Raw genomic sequence first — 21,356 nt, forward strand, 5'->3', positions numbered from 1 at the left:
ACAGAGTTCCCAGTGCTACACAGCAGGATGTCATTGCTAATCCATTCCAAAAGCAATAGTCTGCATCTATTAACCCCAAGCTCCCAGTCCATCCCACTCCCTCCCCCTGGGCAACCACGAGTTTATTCTCCAAGTCCATGATTTTCTTTTCTGTAGAAGGGTTCCTTTGTGCCATATATTAGATTCTAGATATAAGTGATATCATATGGTATTTTTCTTTCTCTCTCTGACTTACTTTACTCAGTATGAGAGTCTCTAGTTCCATCCCTCTTGCTGCAAATGGCATTATGTCGTTCTTTTTTATGGCTGAGTAGTATTCCATTGTGTATATATACACCACACCTTCCTAATCCAATTATCTGTCAATGGACATTTGGGTTGATTCCATGTCTTGACTATTGTGAATAGTGCTGCAATGAACATGCGGGTGCATGTGTCTTTTTCAAGGAAAGTTTTTTCCGGATATATGCCCAAGAGTGGGATTGTTGGGTCATATGGTTGTTCTATGCATAGTTTTCTAAGGTACCTCCATACTATTCTCCTTAGTGGTTGTACCAACATTCCCACCAGCAGTGCAGGAGTGTTCCCTTTTCTCCACATACCCTCCAGCCTTCGTTATTTGTGGACTTATTAATGATGGCCATTCTGACTGGTGTGAGGTGATATCTCGTGGTAGTTTATTCTTATCCCACTGGGCGAGGCCAGGGATCAGACCCACATCCTCATCCTGCTGAGTCGCAGCAGGAACTCCCCATTCTTAAAATTCTTTAGTCAAAAGGATGGAAAGGATTGATACTACCCACTCTTGTCTACCACACCCTCTACTTCTTCCTGTTTGCTAAAAACCTAGGCCAGAACTAAGCCTGTTCTCAAGATCATTGCCAAAGGGATCTTTGATTCTAGTGGAACCCCATTTATTGATGTAGATCTTTATACTAGAAAAGTCTCTTCAGAGCTGTCAAGCTCAGCCAGTCTTTGTGATGCCCTTGGATGCCAAGGACAAAAGACTCCCTCTGTGGGAATAGGTATCTCCAAAGTTTGATGAGCACATCAGTGAAACATTTGAGTGTTGTAGGATAGGAGAAAAAAGAATGGCACCAAGAATAAATCTAGATTGGTGAAAGCACACACTAAGAGTATCTTTTATTGTTTATAAGGCTGGGTATACTCAAAAGGGAGTGTCACTGTACTGCCACATTGCTGACGTGAATGGCAATTCAGATGTCATCCTTTTTAGCATTCTTTGATTCATAGGAACTCTCACAGTGGCAAAAAGTGTCAGTTCAGGAGCAAACCAGTATTTATAACCATTTTATAAAGACCGCTGGTCATGTTCTCTCCTTTCCTCACTTCCCTGTGGTGTTCTCAATGCTTTATTTGAAATGATATATCAGAAGTCAAACTTACCCATTTGGAATATTTTTGGAATATCTAGCTTTGTAGTCTGTGATTAGCTCAAAATTATATTTTTTCTCCCCTTTACCTCACCATAAATCTGTGAATCCATGCGCTTTTGGTGCAGTCCCCTGAGGTTCACAGCCAAGCTCCCCAAAATTTTTATGTGGTAAAAAATAAAAAGTCAGTAACTAAAAATGTGCTAAAAAGAAGTCATTAGCTACTCTGTCACCAGAGAGATTTTTTTTTTTTTTTACCATTGTCCACATTATCCTTCATGGTATTCAAGGCTTTCATTTTTGGCTGGTGCCTTTTCTCCTCTTCCCGGATTATCCCTCCTTTCCAAATTCCAAATCTTCCCTCTACTGTGTAGAACTTTCAACTCTTTCCAGATCCTAGCCCACATTCCTTTCAAGGTCCACATTTGAGGTGCTCAGAAGAACAAAATATCTGTTTACATAATGAGGTCCACACCTCTCTGTATGACCCTGGGTTGTAAACAGCAATCTATTGCATATGTCAAGTACCACGTACAGTCAGTGTTCAATCAGAGCTTTTTCTTCTTTTCCCTCTGCTTGTTTTATTGTTGTTATAGTCTTTTTCTTCTTATGTCAAAAAATAAATCCTTCATTACATCTGTTGACATTTGTGTTCTCTCATTTTGGATTTAAGCTCACAAAAGGAAAGATGTGAGTCCTTCTGGCCTTGCTCAGTATAGCATGTATAAGAAAGACATGTAATATCTATTCTTCAGATTTGGTGCATTATATCAGAAAAAACTTAGGAGCATTCTCTTCACTTTTATAAGACTTTCTCCTCCTCCAGTTAGGTAAGAACCTACCATAGTTTGATAGCTTCTTAGACTATAAAGTGGAGTCTGGGAAACAAGTAACATAGTAATTAAGGTATGAGATTTGAAAAAATCACTTAATGTAGACTTTGGTTGGGTTACCTCATCCTCCAGAACCTCAGTTTCCTTACCCATGCAATAAGTACTAATGCATACTTCATAGAATTCTTGTGAGGATCAAATGAGACTTTTCATAAAATTACTTTTCAATGAAACAGGCACAGAACCAGTACTTCAAAAAATGGAGGCTGTTGTTCTTATTAATATTGTTGCCACACCATAATGATATTTGGCTTACACAGTTATCTCAAAAATTGAAAATAAATGGAGCAAACAATAAATGCTAGGAGGCAAATTGAGAAAGGGCTAGAATAAAGCCCCATGTGCAACTAGGGTAGTATTCAATAATTCATGTTTTTCCACTTTTTACTCTACAAAATTTCTACTTTACACAAAAGCAAGCAGAAGTATAATGGACCTTATGTACATATGAGCCATCTTCAACAATGATCATTTCATAGCCAGTCATTTTTAATTTTTATTTTATTTGTTTATTTATTTATTTTATTTATTTTTTCGCTTTTTGCTATTTCTTGGGCCGCTCCCACGGCATATGGAGGTTCCCAGGCTAGGGGTCAAATCGGAGCTGTAGCAGCCGGCCTACCCCAGAGCCACAGCAACGCGGGATCCGAGCCGCGTCTGCCACCCACACCACAGCTCACGGCAACGCGGAATCGTTAACCCACTGAGCAAGGGCAGGGACCGAACCCGCAACCTCATGGTTCCTGGTCGGATTCGTTAACCACTGTGCCACGACGGGAACTTGTATTTATTTTTTTAATTGCAAATAAAAAGTTTAATTTCAGAAACTGAGTTCACCACTTATAAATACACTAAAACATTGTCAGTGTAAATTCAGATTAATAATAGGTACTGTATTTTAACAGAAGGACGACTTCTCTAAAAGGTCATAAGCAAGTCAGAAACTTGTTTCATCCAGAACATTTAACTGGCTAGAAAAAGGAAACGAATCTTTTCTAGATGTTGAGGCAGAAACTTCAAAGACATATTATTGTTGAAAGAACCTGATGACTAAAACTCAGTCCTGATGTCCTGGGGTTCTGACACCCACTAATGGCTGCATCTTCTCTGTGAAACAAAAAAATTCTAAATCCCTAAGGCTAGTCTTACAACTGCAGTATAACAGTCTTTTTCCCTGTTAATAAGCCACCGCTTCTAAAAAGAAGTTTACACATAATTTGATCAAACTGGAGGTCAGTGCACAAATTTCAAGCTGGCTTCATGGCGTGGAGCCACCAAGTAGGGCTTCGAGTGTTCACCCATGGGATGCTATAAACGGGTGCGCTGAGCACTGGCCACACGGCGGGCACCGCGGGCACCCACCGTAAACAGCTGGGATGTGTCCAGGGCACCCGAGGGAACACCTGAAGCGGGAGCACGCTCCCGAACCCGCAGACCCGGGCGTGACGCGCCAGGGAAGGCTTGTCTTCAATGTCGCAACTCTGCTGCAGAATAGCTCTGTACTCAAGGCGTGTCAGAGCTGCAGCTGGGAAGGGCGGGGGCAGGATGGCTTGAACTCCGCCTCCTATTCACAGATTTTACTTGACAGCCACAAAAGCTGCTTTGTTGCAACTACAGCAATTTTAAACTAAAGTACAGTACCTGATTGGTGGTTTTTACATAACCGAATAAAAAGCCTAGAGAATAAACCTGCTTCCATCTTCTCTGCCATTCTAGTAAAACAATTTACCAAACCCCAACTTTTACAAACACTTTACAGTCATGGGTGAACACCTAGTCATCGTATTTCATGATCAACAAGACAGGTGATTTCTAGACGACTTCTCAGAAACCACGCCGCGGTACCTGGCTGAGGCCCGGGAGTAAGGCGCATGTAGTCAGGACAGGGAGGGTGCTCGAGCGCCTGGTCTGCTGCCCTCAGGGCCCCGGCCATGCGAGCCACCAGCCCCTGGACAGTCGGTGCTTCTCGTCAGGTGGCTCCACTGCGCGTTTCAATACTGGAAGGAGATCGAGGGAAGGTGCATTTTGAGAAAGATAAGTTTCTCAAAATGCTCCATCACGAGCCTGGACTGGCCAAAGCTGCCGATCTCAGTGTGGGGGAGCGAACAGCTTCTCAGAGGGGACGGCGCTTGGCGGGCAGGCCAGAAAGCAGACCGCCAAGGCGGAGAGGCCCGGCCAGGCCGCCCTCTTCAGGCTCCAGTAGGCGAGCAGGTCGCAGCCGTGCTCCAGCACCTCCTCCTCCAGGTACACGAGCACCAGGGCCTCAGGGACCCTGGGCTTCCTCCTGGGGTCTGCCTTCTTCATGGTGGCCATGAGTGACCACAGGCTCTCCCCACCGTCCCTCGGTGGGGACCCCGGGTCACAGCCGCCGTTGGAGCTGGGCGCGGGCCCTGAGATAGAATTCAGCGTTTCGAGTTCCCTGATTAGATCCTCCTTACACTGCTCGGCCTCCTGCTGGGAGAAGAGGGGGGGGGCTTTGCACCGCGGGTCCAGGAGCGTGGCCAGCATGTACCTGGGGTCCTGCAGGGTGGCGGACAGGTGGGTCACCGTGGCCTCCCGCAGGGACGTGAGCATCGTGTCGATGCCCATGGTCTCCCCGAAGAGCATCTCCACCCTCCCGTGGAGGATGTGGGTCATGGGGATGACCTGGCTGAGCGTGGACACGCGGGCGCCCAGCTCCCGGCCCGCGGCGCCGAAGGGCTTCAGGGCGTGGCACACGGACTGCAGGACCTCCCACTGGTCACAGCTGATGAGCTCGCGGAAGCTGCGCTCGACGGACAGCTTCGTCGACTGCCCTCTTCTGCTCGAGGAGCCGCTCCGGCACGTGGAAGGATGTGTCCCACTTGGAGGGCACGGCCGGCAGCAGCTGGTGCGCCAGCAGTGCCTACTCCCTCTGCAGCTCTGCCAGCTTGACCCTGGCCCGGGGCGACCAGTGCACCCCCTCACAGATCCTGGGCACTGTGCTCAGTAAGTTCTGGACCAGCCTCTGGCTTTTGATGACCTCACCAACGGTGAGGCTGACCTTTTGCCTGAAGCACTGCGTGCTGGAGCACGCACCCTCATTCAGTGTCCTCCCTATGCTGGGGTTGTCGGTGACCGTGATGCCCACCTGCAGGCGGGCCCACGTCACCCAGACCGCCCACTAGCACTCCAGCTGCTTCTGGACGCTGCTGCTGCTGCTGTAGTCGCAGTCGACCCCGTGACACCTCCAGCAGCGCCTAGCAGTGGGGTCCTCGCGCAGTGGCCGGGCCGATGACTCGAAGGTGAGCCAGTGAGCAGTGAGGGTCTGGTATCACTACTCACTTCCTTCTAACACTGCTCCTAGTGTCTTATTTTGAAGTAAATCCCATATTGTATAATTTATTCTATAAAATGTCAGTATATAACTCTTCTTTTAAAAAGGACTTTAAAAATAGCCATTAAGTACTGAGTAAATCTTGGTTGACTTGAATCTAGCAGCCCTGGATAATCCATTCACTTCCCTGATGATGTCAACACATGAACTGGGCGGAGATTGTGCCCATCAGGAATGGTAGCAAGACTGGTTGAGGGTATAAAAGAAAGATAAAGGTTACATTTTTATTTCATGAATACTCTAAATCCTGTTTATCAACACGAGTGTGGTGCAGGCAAGGTGTGATTATTTTTGGGAGGTATCAGGCATGTGCCAGCTCCAGAAAGATCTGAGCTCCAAATCCTAATTCTGCCACATAAAGCTTTAGCCAAATTACTTACTCCTAATACTCTTGTATGCAACAATTTGCAGTTTATCAAATGCATCTTTTGCAACTGTCAGCTCATCTGTTCCTTATCATCTTGAGGGAAGGAAGCAGGCTCAGTAAGGTTAAAGAATTTGCCAAGAGTCATGGAGCCCCAGCTTCCTTAAAGATGATAAGGAACAAATGAGCTAATAGTTGTGAAAGAAGTTTGATTTGAGCTCAGTTCTGTCTGATAGAAATCTTGCACTCTTTGCACTATACCAAGCTGCTCTGCCTTTGCTGGCTTCAGCTCCAGCATTCTTCCCCTTACCTGCCCTCCCCTGGTCTCTGGTTTGGTGAGGCAGGGCTGAGAGGGACTCTGGCTAAGTTGGGCTAGGCACTAGCAGATCTGACACTGCAAGTGGTGAATGCACATGAGCCAGGGATATGTCCAAGTTTGTGGTGCCTTAGGCTTATTCAGTTTGGTGGGCTGCTTTAAGACAATTTAACATTACAAATTCAAACATAGCTATGAGAGTTAGTATTGAGTTAGAATAAGAAGAGAAAGCTTCACAAATTTCAAATTTTTTGAAACTGACAAATTATTAAAATTTAAAAAATGCTACAGACATCATAGGGTATTTTAAAATAGCAAAATATTTCTGTTCATATCCTAACACTCGTCTATAATAATTTTCCCTATATTTTTGGCTGCGTACTCTGATATTCTCTTTATACAACTGTGATTCTATAATATTTTCAGAAGAGAGAATGGAAAGCTAATTTAGTTTTTCCTCTAGAATGGTTGATCAAATATGTTTTCTGCTATTGGTGATTTTTTAAAAATTTATCTTAGTGTCGTGATTCATTATTGGTTATGTAATGTAAAACTTTACGATTGCTGTGAAATTTGGGGACATTTCTAACAAGACTTTTATATGTAAATCTTCGGATTTTAGAATTTTTGATGTTTTCTTGTGTAGTAACTAATCTTAAATTTGCTTTGATCATTGACTTTCTTTAACCACTTTACCCATCTCAGGTCCTTAAAAGGGTCCTTTGCAAGTAGGGACTTTCTACTTGTCCCTGCTTCTCACTTCCCCATACACATACCAAGCTTGAGTTTGATTAGCTTCAGGTTGAAGCTGATTCTGCAGATCGGTTGGTTACCTAGCTCCTCTTTTACTTCTCCTGGAGTCAGTTCTTCATTTCTTCATGAGGCCTTATTCCCACCTGGAAAGCAAACTCTACTCCAACTCAGGCACGGAGCATTCATTCCCCTGACTCCATCCCTTTCAAAAAATGGTATTGAGAATCCCTACCCTCGCCCTTGGTGACTGAATCAGGCCCCAAGAGTTTTCTGACCTCTGAGTATCTATAAACAGGAAGACACATTGTAAACTTACAGGTGGCCACCCTAGCTATAGACGACAGAGCCCTGAAGATGATCTTCCACACAGATATGTGGCCGTGCTGGAGCTGGGACCAGTTCATTTCCTTCCGACTTTTTCTTTGTATAAATACAACATTTCAGATGTTCAATTAATGTAAGTACCCTTAATTTCAAGCCTTAGTTTCATGCTATAATTATTCACTGGACTGCCTGAGATATTTCTCACAATTACTTTTTCTTACTTCCCCAGTGAAATTACTGGTAATTTTTGGTTTCTCTTTTATTTAACAGGACAATGCAAAGCATTCTGGGTCTGCCTGAGGCAAGACAAATGTGGCTTTCTTAATAATGGCTACCTCTTAGTAAGGGCGAGCTCTAAGAAAGGAGGAGGGGAGACCCAGGATTTATCATTCTTTCAGTGAAGATTTGGCCCTATTTAACTGTATGTTTCCCTCATAAGAAAAGAGACTGAAATATAAATTTTATATGTCATGAACTGCTAAAGTGTTAGAAATATGTTGGGAATATATCTTATAGATCTTGTTTCTCCCAGAGTCTTTAAAAATGGCAATGTTCAGGTCATAGCTGCCTATCAAGTAGAATTCAAGCATTTCAGTCTGGCATTCAGGCCCTTCAGCAGACCAAACAAAGAGTGTTGCTGGGTGTGTATGTTATACTGGCGCCTCCTAGGGTACAGAATATGCCAGAAAAAAAGGCAGAGAAAATATCTTGGGATGCCAGCTGGCATTAACTAGTACCAATAATTTATTTTAAATATTGAAGATAATTTTTCATTGACGTCAGGGATTTTGCCAGGGATTAAAATTTAAAAAATCTTATTATCTTATTCACTAATGAGCTGGAGAACTTGTCTGTGAGTTTTAATACTGAATTATCTTTGAAATGAGTACATTAGTTGCCCTGATTAGTTAATGTGGATATCTTTTCTACCAATTTGATTTCTTATGTGAAAGTCATTGATCTTCACATAATTCATGGATATTCTGTTCCATCATCTTCTCATTCCTTATTGGGAAACCTGAGCTTCAGCAAGCTCCAGGTAACTTACATGATATTCATTCACTAACTTATTTGTTCTGCCTCAGACAGATCCAGATGCTTTGCTTTGTCCTGTTAAATAAAAGAGAAACCAAAAATTACAAATAATTTCACTGAGGAACTAAGGAAAAATAATTATGAGAAATATCCCAGGAATAAATATTTATTTCCTGAGCACTTACTCTCTATCAGCATCCTCCTAAATTTTATAGAAACAGAGATGAATAAAACACTGATGCTAACTTTAAGTTTATTGTCTGAAAAAAAGGTCATTGTCTGAAGGTGAGAAAGAAAAGTAAATGTTTGTAAACATTTGCTTATTGTATTAGTCAGTATAAGCCACAACAAACTACCCCAGTGGCTTAATAGCCCTCAGTAACTTAATTAATATAAAAGTTTCCATCTCATTTAGTTATAATGTATATGGGTTAGTAGAGGAAGTCAGCTCCACAGTCAGTTGGGGTTCCAGATCTTTGTACTTACCCAAGAGATGAGGGAAGGAAAAGAGTGTGAAAGACTGGCCCGGAAGAAGTGAATATTTCTTCCATGCACATTCCCTTTGCTAGACTCAAACCATAGTCCTGCCCACCTGCATGGAAGGCTACGAAATGTAGTCTTACTGTGTGTTTGGAGGAAAAGGAATTGGAGTTTGGTGAGCACAGAGCATTATCTTCACCGCAGTAATAATATAGGCTCATTGGTGCTGTAACAGAAATCAACACAAGGATTATGGGAAGACAAAGAATTCTTCACTTAGTCTGTGGTGTGGGGATAGAGGTGGAAATCAAGAATGTCTTCGTAGGGCATGTGACACTTAAACTGACTTTTGAAGGATATTTAAGAGTTAGGTGAAGAAGAGGAGAGTAAGATTTGAAGTGAGGGGAGGACATAAGCAAGAGTAAGAAGACATGAAATAGCAAGGTGTATGCTTGGAGAACTTATAGCTCAAAAGACTTACGTTTAGATCTTACATTTTGATAAGAGACACAAGACTTTTGATCATCTCTCCTTCTGAGGTTAGTAGCAGTTCTGGATCACATGGCTACATCCTAATCCAATTGTTCTGATAAAATATGCATTGCCCAATTTTCAAAATCAAAGAAGTATTTTTTTGAAACAAGTTGAAAGTCAAGCAGCCAGCATGACCTAGTTAAGAACTTTATTCAGAAAAGAAAAAGAACTTAGAAAAGATTTCCCTAAAAATTGTATCTCCGTCTATTTGTGAAGACACAGAAACCACATATTTAAGGATGTGTGGAGAGGGACAATTTGGTGCCTTTTTCTCCTTCTGTAAAATTGACAGCAAAATTTTCTGTTCTAGTATTTAAGAATGTTTTGCTCTGTGCCTTTGAAGAACAGTTAATATAAAAACTGACTGGATTAAATCTAATCATATCTTGTACCTTCATCTGTGCAGTTGAAATTGGGGTAACAATCTAAGGCTCTGGGGTGCCCTAGAGTACTTGGGTTTTATAAATGTATATGTATTGCTTAAGACTAAAATCTATCTGCATAAGAATCTTTCTAAGGAGGAAGTAAAGTTCTTGGCTCAAATAGGGATTTCAAAACAGGAGTTACTGCACTGAAAGACACATTTCTTGGACCATTTTTAAATATGAGAAAAATGAATAGTACATCTAAATGTGGAATCCATATCGATAGAACTGGAGGTGGGGTGGGCGTCAAAAAGTGCTTATGGGAAAGGCAGGAGGGAAGTGAGTTAAAATAGGACCAATAGTGTTTATCTTGAAACTTGGCAGAGAAATCTAGAATTTCATAGTTGGAAGATAGCAGAGAAAGTCAAGAGATGGGAGAGTATCATAAATTTCCAGGCCAGACCACAAACAGTAAGCCAATACAGGTAGAAGGTAATGTGCTAATGTATATAAGGCATTTTACATCATGCCTGGCACTTGATAAGCATTCAATAAACATTAGCAGTCTATTATTATTATTATTATAGCTACTATTAGTGTTTATTTTGCTTTATTGGATGGACTCAAAATGCTCCTTCTTGCTGAAGATATTTCTTCTTTTTTTCTTCTCTTGCAGATTTTCTTTATTCTTGATAACAGACATAGAAAACATTTAAAATGATACAATACATTTCTCAAAGCTGGCTCTCCTGAGCCTTCCCTCCAAGAACCGCCAGACAAGGTATTGTGCTTCTTTTATCCCATCGCACATACCTTATGCTTTCCTCCTTGAGCATTCATTAAAACTTTGACGGAAGTTCCTTGAGGATAACAGCAGAATCTTTTTCATCCTTATGTCCCCAGGGAGACTACTGTATCCCTGGCACAAAGTGGACACTTGAGTATTTGAATGTGGTCAACAACTTACAGCTTACTTATGCTTTCACATACACTCTATGCTCAGTTAAGATCAGTTATATAGGTGTTATTATAAACAAGAACACAAAGGCTTAGAACATTTGATTTTTGCCTAAGGTGGGAAGTGGTACAGTCAGCATTCCAACCAGCCTGTCTGGCTCTAGACTTCCTATGCTTTTCATCAAAACATGTCACACTTCTTGGAATTTATGATGGTTTCATCAAAACATGCCATACTTCTTAGAATTTATCATGGTGAGAATCTATGATTCAGTGGTCTGAATACTGAGAGACCTATTCCTAGCATCTCTCTGCCCTTCTTTTAGGGCATTGATATTAATAATCTTCTTCACCACAAGAATGAAAACTTCTTGAGGGTGGGAATAACTTTTCTTCACCTCTTTATCCACAGCACATAGAGCAGAGTGTAGCATAGAGTAAGTTCTCACTATCCAGCTGTTGGACTGATTGAATGAATGCATGAAAAATAGTTATTTTTGAGAATAAGAAGTGACAATAATTACATTCTATCCAAATAAATAAAATGCACTTTAGCGTCCACTATCTTCTTTTATCCTGTCCTCACTATTTTAGATTTGACGAGGCTGGTTTGTTATTCTTATTTTGAGTGAGCCACCTTTGACAAGCACTCTAGGTTTCAGCATTTGCAGCTGTAAAAAGAGAAGTATGTTACCTACCTCACGGAATCATTTGAGTCTCAGAGGATCTCAGCACTATGCCAAAATTCATACCTTTGATTGAGAGCTAGGATGCCAACCCAGATATAACTGACTCCACATAGCATGCCTTTTCATCACTCTCAGTCTGTTTCAAAACCAGAGAGGTTTTTATCTTTACAGAAGAAAGACTCAAAGAAGACTAAAACTTTAATAAATAGAAGGGATACCAATATTACTGACAGAATTTCAGGTCCTTTGAGCCATCGGAGGTGGAGATTCCTTGGAGGTGTACTTTTATACCAGTGCTTCTCAAACTTCATTGTGTATACAGATCATTGAGGAATTGGTTAAAATGCTGATTCTGGTTTGGTGTGTCTACCACAAGCCTCGGAGTCTCCATTTCTAAGGTTTCTCTGTGCATGTGCTATTGATGCCGTTCGTTCAAGAACCACACTTTGAATAGCAAGGCTTTTGTAGCAAAGCTTTATATCACTCAGGCACGGGCCCTATCTCCTGCTAAGCCTGGGCCCTGTGAGATGGGCTTGGTATTCCTGATGCCACCTCTTGCTAGGATTTAAACCCACATTACTTTTCTAAGTAACCGTTTTTAGCTCACAGGGAATTACCACCTAAACTTACAGTCACTTGGGCAGGTGATTTCCTGAGGAAAAGGATTTAATCTATTTATTTTGTTCATGGGACTAGACCGCACAAATACAACTGAAATGTAAAACCTCCCAAAGGGACTGCTTGAGATGTTTCTTATTAGGTAGATGCCTTTGGGAAGCATTGGTGGGTCCCAGAAGGCATCAGCAAGGATCCAGAGAGCATCCTTTTTTCATTCTGATAAAAACAAAACAATGGAAAATCATGAGAAGAGGATGAGGCCGGGAGTCTCTGCCTTACCCTCACTGAGCCACCTTTGACAAGCATTCTAGGTTTCAACATTTGCAGCTGTAAAAAGAGAAGTATGTTACCTACCTCACGGAATCATTTTCAGTTAAAATTACAGGGATGCTACCTCCGTCTATAAGGTCATGAATGTCTTAAAATTAGAACCTGTGTATATTTGACCTCTGCCAACCAGAACTTTAAATACAATGGTTTCTGTGTAGTAGACCAGCAGTTACTGATAGTAGAATAAAGCAACTATTTATCTAGAAGGATATTGTAACATGTAAAACATTTTTATACTATATTTTTTATACTGCTTTAGTATTGCAAAGAAGAACATCCACTTATCCAATCGATTACAAATCTATGCCATTTTTACCTTCTCTTACCTCTCAAATTCATTCCATCATTACCACCTTCTTCCTAATTAAAACCACATCATCTCTCACCTGGCCTAGTCTAATAGCCTCCTAACTTAACTTTCCTCATCCACTGTTATCTATGATAGAGCCACAATGATGTTTTAAACATTTTTAATTCTGATAGTGCCACTTCCCTGCTTAAGGCCTCAGTGCCTTCCCATTATACTTTGAAGAAAGACAGGATTCCTTAACAAAGCCTGTAATGCCGTTAATGAACTGGCATTTGCCTGTGTCCCTAGACTTAGCTTATACCTCTCCTCATGATCTTTGCACACCAGTCAGTAGCACTGGTCTTCTTTCAATCCCTTGAATGAAGCATGTACCTTTTAGGCACAGGCATGCTGTTCTCTTTACCTGAAAGGCCCAACCCATTCCCTACTTTAAAAGCCTTTATATTTTAGTTCAGCCATCAACTATCTCCAAGGAAATTGTCCGTGACCCCACTGATTGAGCCTGAGTTTTGTTGTTGTTGTTGTTGCTGTTATTAGATGCCCTCATAGTGCCTGGTACATTCAAAGCACATATCACCTTTGTAACTAGGTATTTTTAAATTATTCACTCAGGATGCTTTTGAAGTAGAATATGAGCTCCATGTGGGTAGGGTCCTTTATCTTGTTCAGTACTATAACCACAGCTCTTGGCACAGCACTTTGCACATAGAAGTACTTATCAAATATTTGCAGAATTGATAACATTGGATTAATTAATTTATTGCATTAGTATTATCCTTTTGGTATCTTTATAGGCAAGTGTGTGTGTGTGTGTGTGTGTGTATTTGTTGTTAACACTTTTCTGTTCTGTCTCTTCCTCAAATATCTCATAAGTCCAACTTGTAAAATAGTTGTTTTTAACTCCATTGTTTGGAAGAAGAAGCTGAGGTTGACTGAGGTAAAGTGGCTTGATCAAGGCTGCACAACCAGTTTGTGGCAGAGTCTAGATTAGCTAATGATAAATCCAATGTTCTTTCTGCTCCCAGCTGCCTAGCCTCAGACTGTTGTTTAGCTTGTCAGAAAGCATGCTTGTGTACCATTGGGTGGTACTCTAGTATTGGGCCACTGAGCTATATTGTAATTTAAAATGTCTACCTTACCATTCAGATTCTAAAATGTAGGGGTAGACAGAGCCTACAGATAAATATTTTATTCGATATTGGTCATGTTCTACATCTACTCCGAAGCTCTTGAATTGCACTGTGAAATCACAGTTCTCCCCGAGTGTTATTTAATGCCCATAATTGGCTTTCTAAACCAAATTATGGATTTTTACTCCAAGAATTCATCTAAAGTTCTCCTTTGTCACACTAATGATGGTCTTGCTTTGCTCTTACCTGTTTCTCTAATAAGGAGCTAGCCTTTGACTCTCATACTTCTTGCCCCAATACCCATGAATGGCCAAACTATCTACGTGGGAATTTATAGGTTTATGTGCCCCTGATGATTTTCATGCTCAGGCAAATTTGGGAATACTGTGCCACTTAACACCTTCTTCTTAGGAGCAAATGAGTACTACACTAGACCACCACAGACCTTTGCCTCAACTTCTTATGGTTTATCCTTATTCAAGACTGTAAGATTATGTAGGAATGGAGAATAAATTTTTATTATATATTTTATGCAAATAAGTAAAGCTTCAATAAGAGCTCCTCTTTTGCATGGCTTTAAGCTACTGACAGATTGAATTGCTTTCCCAGGCATGATGGCTTCTCTAGCTGATTACATGTCAAACCAAAAACTCAGCTATATGAAGACCATTAAAAAACAATAACGGCAATTAATTTTAGCCTAAGATACATCATTTCAATAAGTAACAAAGTTACAAAGACAAGAATGGGATACAACATCATGTTTCAAAACCACATTTGCTTTCTTGTTTCTATCCTTAGGAAGTTCTTAGAAGAGATGTTACACTGGGATATTTTATTCCATGCCATTTTGTATTTCATTACTCTCATAAAACTGGAATAGTTAATCTTTTTCCCTAACCCTCCCTGATTTCCTGCAGTCTTTAAGGGAGCTCCAGTTGATCCAACTTCTCCTTCTCCCTTATATGGATATACTTTTTCCATAGTTGAGGATGTTTTGTTTTGTTTTGTTTTGTTTGTGTCATAAAACATCCCTCTGGAACAGCAAAGAGGGACTTTATAGCAAGCAGCTTCTAGTTTGTGATTGAGCCTTCTATTCTTCTATACCTCACTTTCCTTCTCTGATCACTCTTTTTCTCTGTCTCTTTAACTTAATGAACCATTTGGTTAACACCCAGCTTGTTTTTGCTACAGAATTCCAAGGGCATTCTTTTTCGAAGCCCAGTATGATGCTTTCTCTGGTCAGAGCATGTACCTCTTGTTTCTCCTTAGGTGCAAAGGGATAGAACTGAAGACTTTGGTTTATTGTCAGTTATACTACACGGCTACATCACTTGTCTTCCTTGGACCCAGAACACATAACACAATAGATGATGTTTTTTGTAGGTTAGGTCACTGAACTTTATCTCTCTGACTCTTTTAGACTTTTCAGTTTCATTATTGCAACAATCACATTCACTTTGTTTAATGGGTTCATATTTTTCTTTTCTTTTTTTCCATTGTTGCAGTTAAGTATGATTTAGCTGCCTTCATGCTCATATGATAAAAAATATAATAACTAACATGCAGAGGGCTTAATCTATGCCAGGCCATGTGTTTATCTGCGTTGATTAATATAGCAGATACAGCGTGTGTGTGTGTGTGTGTGTGTGTGTATTACATGTGTGTTTATACAGGCATACACCCATACACACCTTATCTGGTAAAACTATTATAAAAATTTTATTTTTTTAAATTAAGAAATTAGAGCTCAGAGAGACCAAATCACATCCCATAGTTAATGACTAGCAGAAATAGGGCTGAGTCCTGCTCCAAAGCCTGGACTCTTACGTATTGTATTGTTGCATTTGTCTAAGGCTCTTTACAAAGCTTGTACACATATGTCATCTGATCTTAACAACAATCCCATAGTTATTCCTATTTTACAAAAGAAGAAATATATGCTTCAGGATATGAAAAACATGCTATAAAACACTTAGCTGGTAAGAAGTGGAACTGGGCTATGACTCAAGGTTAATGATTTTAAATTTAGAAATTTTCCACCAAATGGTTGATGTTGTAAATTGAAGCATCTCAGAATGAATTTGTATCTGATTTAACTTAACAGATATGCTCAGACTTTTATACATGTGTGTGTTCACATATGTCTGTATATTAACATGCATATAAATAAGTTATCTTGATAAACTTTTAACTTATCATAAAAATAATAGGATGTGATGATTCTTTGGAAAAAAATCATTTAGTCATTTGATATATCTTTAATAAAGACTATGTCCATATAATCGAATTTTACCTTACTGGAAAGTTGATATTTTTGACATTGGTAAGAATTTAAACGTGAGGATAATTCATTTTATCTCTATGTTGTACTCCCCAAAGATGAAGTTATATGGAATATTTCTCCACGAAACTCTCTGGTTTTCACATGTCCTCTAAGTCCTTTACCTGAGGGGTGTTTGTGGGATGGTAGGTAGACACTGGATTTGGCATGCCATGGCCTGGTTTTGAATCTTCATTCTACTTTTGACTTTCAGCAAATTACTTTCACTTAACTTCTTTCTCTTACCATCAGTATTTTAAGCTGCTAAAAATAAGTAATTTCTCTGACCATTAGACTTTTTTCCCCTAATTTTCTCTTCACGTAGTTGTCAGAGTGACAGTTCTAAAACAGTATGCAGATCATGTCGTTAACTTCCTTCCTTAAAATCCATCTCCCACTCTCCCTTGTTTTAAGGATAAAGTTCAAATTCTTTATCTTGAATCTTAAAGCTCTTTGTAACCTATCTTTCTAGTTTTAGCCCTCTTGAAGTTCCCTCATCCTCCCTACATTGAGTAGCAATTCAACCTGAGTTCACTCAGTTATTAACAGGTTCAACCTTAGAACAGGTTCAAACTGGGTTACATTAAATTCAATACTTTTTCTCTTCTCACTTCATCTCTAATTAACAGGCCTCTTGAAGAAATTTATTACTGAAGCTGATTCTAGTTACTTACTACAGATTATGCCTGCTATCTAATTTTTCTTATGTTGAATAGTAAAAAAACAATTAATACTTATTTTTGTACTACTCTGTCAGGTGCCGCATAACCTGATAAAAGTAAGATACAGTCATCTGTTATGGAGTTCACAGTGTAGTAGGAGAGATAAAGAAAAAGAAAATGAATTCTAATTATGCTAGACTCTGTCCCTCTTTTCTGACTAGGTTTAATGTATAATAGAGAAGAAGGACAGAGATAGAGCCTTTGGGATAGTGAGGCGGTAGGAGAGAGCCCAGCATTAGAAGTCAAGATGCCTGGATTCTGCTTTCAGTCCTGCTATGAACTTTCTACATGACCTGAGATAAATCCTTTTCTATCTCTAGGCCTCAAATTCCATATTGTAAAAATGATGGGTTTGAAATAGTATTAAATGATGCTTATGGCTCAAGTGAACTTTTAACATTATCGTCTTTCTTATAGCTAACATAGAGTATTCCTCCAAAATAAAAGCAACTGTCATTAGTTGAGTGCTTCCTATGAGCCAGTCATTGTTTTAAATACTTTATATGCACCTAATTCTCACAATAACTCTATGAAGTATGTATTATTATTATTGTTATCATCTTTCTTTTACAGTTTAGGAAGCTGAGGTAGAAAGAGTTTAAGTAAGTCATCGGTCTGTGCTTGAGCCTCGGCTTTTGTGTTTGCAGAACTGGTACTTTTTACTGCCATTCTTTGTGGCTTCTTAAAGATACTTGTTCATAAAGCAGTGCTGCTCACTCTTCAGCTCCATGGAGACTGGAGCATTAACTTTGCCATAGATCACTTGGTCATGTTCTTTTGATCTGACAAGTTTTAAACAGTGAAAGCACATCCTCAGTGCATACTCAATGGGCAGATGTAGTGATTCTCTCTCGGAATCATCTCATCATCTCCTATTCTGGATAATGCCAATTCAAAAAAATAAGAAGACAATGTGAATGTTGTTGATGATTTTTAAAAATTTTGCAAACAAGAACGTGGATCATTTGCTAGTATTTTAGAAGCATGATTAACAATATAACCAAGTATGTCTTATTAAAATAAATAAATAAAATGAATAATGCAATTTGAATTTTTCTCATATATTTCCTATTTATTTACCAACCCATAAAATTGATAATTGAAATGGACTCTTTCCTATTCATGTGAGTTTAATAAAGTGCTACATTCTGTGGGTTTGTGTGTGTATGTGTGTGTATATATATATATATATATATATATATATGAATTTACATAAACAGTTCTATAAATATATTTATATATATGACATACATATATTTAAATTTATGGTTGTAGAAGGGGATGTATAGAAACTTAGGGAGATTTATTCAGCTTTTATCCTTCATTGTGCATTTAAAGGGGCTTTCATATACATTGTGATTTGATCATAGGACTTTATGATTCTACCCAGTAAAGAGATTCTGATTCTTTGATGTTATTTTTACTTTGGGGGCCACAAGTCCTTAATAGCACTGTGAACTAGGCTGGGCCCTAGTTACACTCCTCATTTAAAGATGAAGAATTTGACCTTCAAAGAGATAAAGTGACCTGTTTCAGGCTACACAACTAGAAAGAAGAGAAGCAGAACTTGAAATCAAGTTCCCTAACTCCAAATCAGCATTCCTTTCAGTCTACAGTAATACTTCCCCTGCATTTTATGATTGTAATCAAGCTTGGTATAGATCAGGTAAACTAGAATCCTTCTGGCTGTAGACAGACCCATAGCTTAGCAGGGTTACTGAATCAGCTGCATTAGGCAAGATCCAATGACAGATGAGCCAAATCCCCTTGCAGAGACATACACAGGCCCATGTCAGGACCATGGAGAGTTCCGTTGAGTTTTGTTTTGTTTTTTATTCTTTACAGCTTGGGCTTCACCCTCAAGTCAAGGAAAATGCATTGACTATTTAGATGCAGCCTAATCTTCCCTTTCCAGGAGGGACCCTCCTCATTCATATTTATATACAATTGATTCATTCAAACTGCTTTCTATTCCAGTTTTACTTTGTATTATTATTTAATGTCTCCCCTGCTCATTGTATCCCCATTTCTAAGAACAATGCCTGAAATTTGCTAAACACTCAACAAATATTTGTTAAATAAATGGTGACTGCATACAGATACCAAGTGTTAAGCACCTACCCAATGCTAGGCTCTCTCCTGGATCATAATTGGATGTTATCACTCAATGAGATTGTAAGGAAAAAAGACACTATTAAGCTGTATGACCTCGTGGCCAACATTTGTGAGAGAGTTGCACATATTTGCTGCTTCTACTTCCTCACTTCCCATTCAGTCTTCAACCTACTTCATTCTTGTATCTGCTTTCACCGCTCTATTGGAATAGCTTCTTTGATAAACTTTGAAACATCTTTTATAACCTCATCTTGTATGACCTTCAGGATTTGACATGGTGAGTCACTCTTCCTCCTTCTCTCCCCTCTTGTCTTTCCTGGCAACATTCTGTCTTGGTTTTCTTCTCACATCTCCATCTATTTCCCATTCTCTTTCTTAGACTTCCTTTCTTTTGAGGACTCCCATGTGTTAGGATTTCGTAGGGTTCTATCCTGCTCTCTTCACACAATCTCCCTGATCTTCTCATTCACATTCTTATTTTTTTTAATTCTTTTTAGGGCTGCACCTGCAGCATATGAAAGTTCCCGGGCTAAGGATCAAATGAGAGCTTCAGCTGCTGGCCTACATCATAGCCACAGCAATGTAGGATATAAGCTGCATCTGTGACCTATACCACACAGCTTGTGGCAACAGGCAAGTGTATCCTTAACCCACTGAGCGAGGCCAGGGATTGAACCTATATCCTCATGGATACTAGCTGGGTTCTTAACCTGTTGAACCACAGCAGGATCTCCTCATTCACAATCGTCAATCCCTATTACTTCAACTACTTTATACCTAGATATTGTTATGAACAAGTTTTAATCTCATATTTCCAAACATGTGCTGGAAAGTGGAAAGGACAGAAGAACATTCCTTTAGCCAGTGTGGTGAGAGTAAAAGCATAATAATAAGAATGCTGCTGGCATGTCGAGTGAGTGTGTGATTAGTTAGACATTCAGTTGCTCTCATTGGTACAGATTAGATTTGCAAAAAGAAAAACTCAAATATAAAGCAGGAACATAAATTTTTTTGAATATATAAATGAGTGAATGAAAGAAATAGAGGAATTGATGGGTTTAGGAAATCTGTTTAATAGATATTTTACAAATATAATTTACTGTTGTGGCCACTAGTAGTGGTAATATATTGCATGTCTGATTTTTACTTTCCGATGTCCCCATCGCCACTATCCTTATCCAGGCCTCTGTCATCCCTGTTTTGGATGATTTGCTCCTCTCTAATCTGTCTTTAACATAATAGTCAAAAAAATCTTCCTGAAAAGCAAATTTGCTTGTGTCAGTGTCCTGCTTGAACTCTTTAATTACCCTATGTTTCTATAAGACAAAGAACTTACTTTTTATTTTATTTAATGATTTTTTTTCCATTTTGGATGGTTTAGTGTTCTGTCAATTTTCTACTGTACAGCAAGGTGACTCAATCACACAACATATATACATTCTTTTTTCTCACTTTATCATGCTCCATCATAAGTGACTAGGTACAGTTTCCAGTGCTATACAGTAGGATCTCATCACGTATCCATTCCAAAGGCAAGAGTTTGCATCTATTAACCCCAAGTTCCCAGTCCATCCCACTCCTTCCCCCTCTCCCTTGCCAACCACAAGCCTGTTTTCCATGTCTGATTTTCTTTTCTGTGGAAAGATTCATTGTGCTATATATTAGATTCCAAATATAAGTGATATCATATGCTGTTTGTCTTTCTTGTTCTGACTTAGTTCACTTAGTGTGAGAGTCTCTAATTCCAAACATGTTGCTGCAGATGACATTAGTTTGTTCCTTTTTATGGCTAAGTAGTATTCCATTGTGGTATATACCACTTCTTCTTCTTCTTCTTTTTTTTTTTTTTTTTTTTGGTGTCTTGTCATTTTAGGGCCGAATCCACGGTGTATGGAGGTTCCCAGACTAGGGGTCAAATTGGAGCTGTAGTCATTGGCCTATGCCAAAGTCACAGCAACACCACATCTAAGCCACATCTGTGACCTACATCACAGCTCATAGCAATGCCAGATCCTTAACCCACTGAGCAAGGCCAGGGATTGAACCCGCAACCTCATGGTTCCTAGTTGGATTCGTTTCCACTATGCCATGATGGGAACTCCTACCACATCTTCTTACTCCAATCATCTGTCAATGGACATTTAGCTTGTTTCTGTGTCTTGGCTATTATGAATAGTGCTGCAATGAACATGCAGGTGTACATGACTTTTTTAAGGGAAGTTTTTTCCAAATATATGCCCAAGAATAGGATTGCTGGGTCATATGTTAGTTCTATGTATAGTTTTCTAAGGTACCTCCATACTATTTTCCATAGTAGTTGTACCAATTTACATTCTGACCAACAGTGCA

General features: G+C 39.6%; 1 protein-coding gene across 13 annotated transcripts in view; it reads left to right on the plus strand.

Annotated features, from left to right (window-relative positions):
* LOC100737108 (AGBL carboxypeptidase 4) overlaps positions 1-21,356 on the plus strand; it is a 1,252,169-nt gene that overhangs the window by 413,439 nt on the left and 817,374 nt on the right. The window contains exon 2 of one of the 13 annotated variants that reach the window (XM_084965124.1): positions 10,490-10,594. The exons of the other annotated variants lie outside the window; for them this stretch is intronic. The gene's annotated coding sequence lies outside the window, so the exon portion shown is untranslated. The remainder of the gene's footprint in view (positions 1-10,489; positions 10,595-21,356) is intronic. 13 annotated transcript variants of the gene reach the window in all.

The sequence above is a fragment of the Sus scrofa genome, chromosome 6, assembly GCF_054392235.1.
Source record: "Sus scrofa isolate SSC_HxYL_T2T_F1_AM1 chromosome 6, Sscrofa_HxYL_maternal_Yorkshire_Landrace_v2.0, whole genome shotgun sequence".
Lineage (NCBI taxonomy): Eukaryota > Metazoa > Chordata > Mammalia > Artiodactyla > Suidae > Sus > Sus scrofa.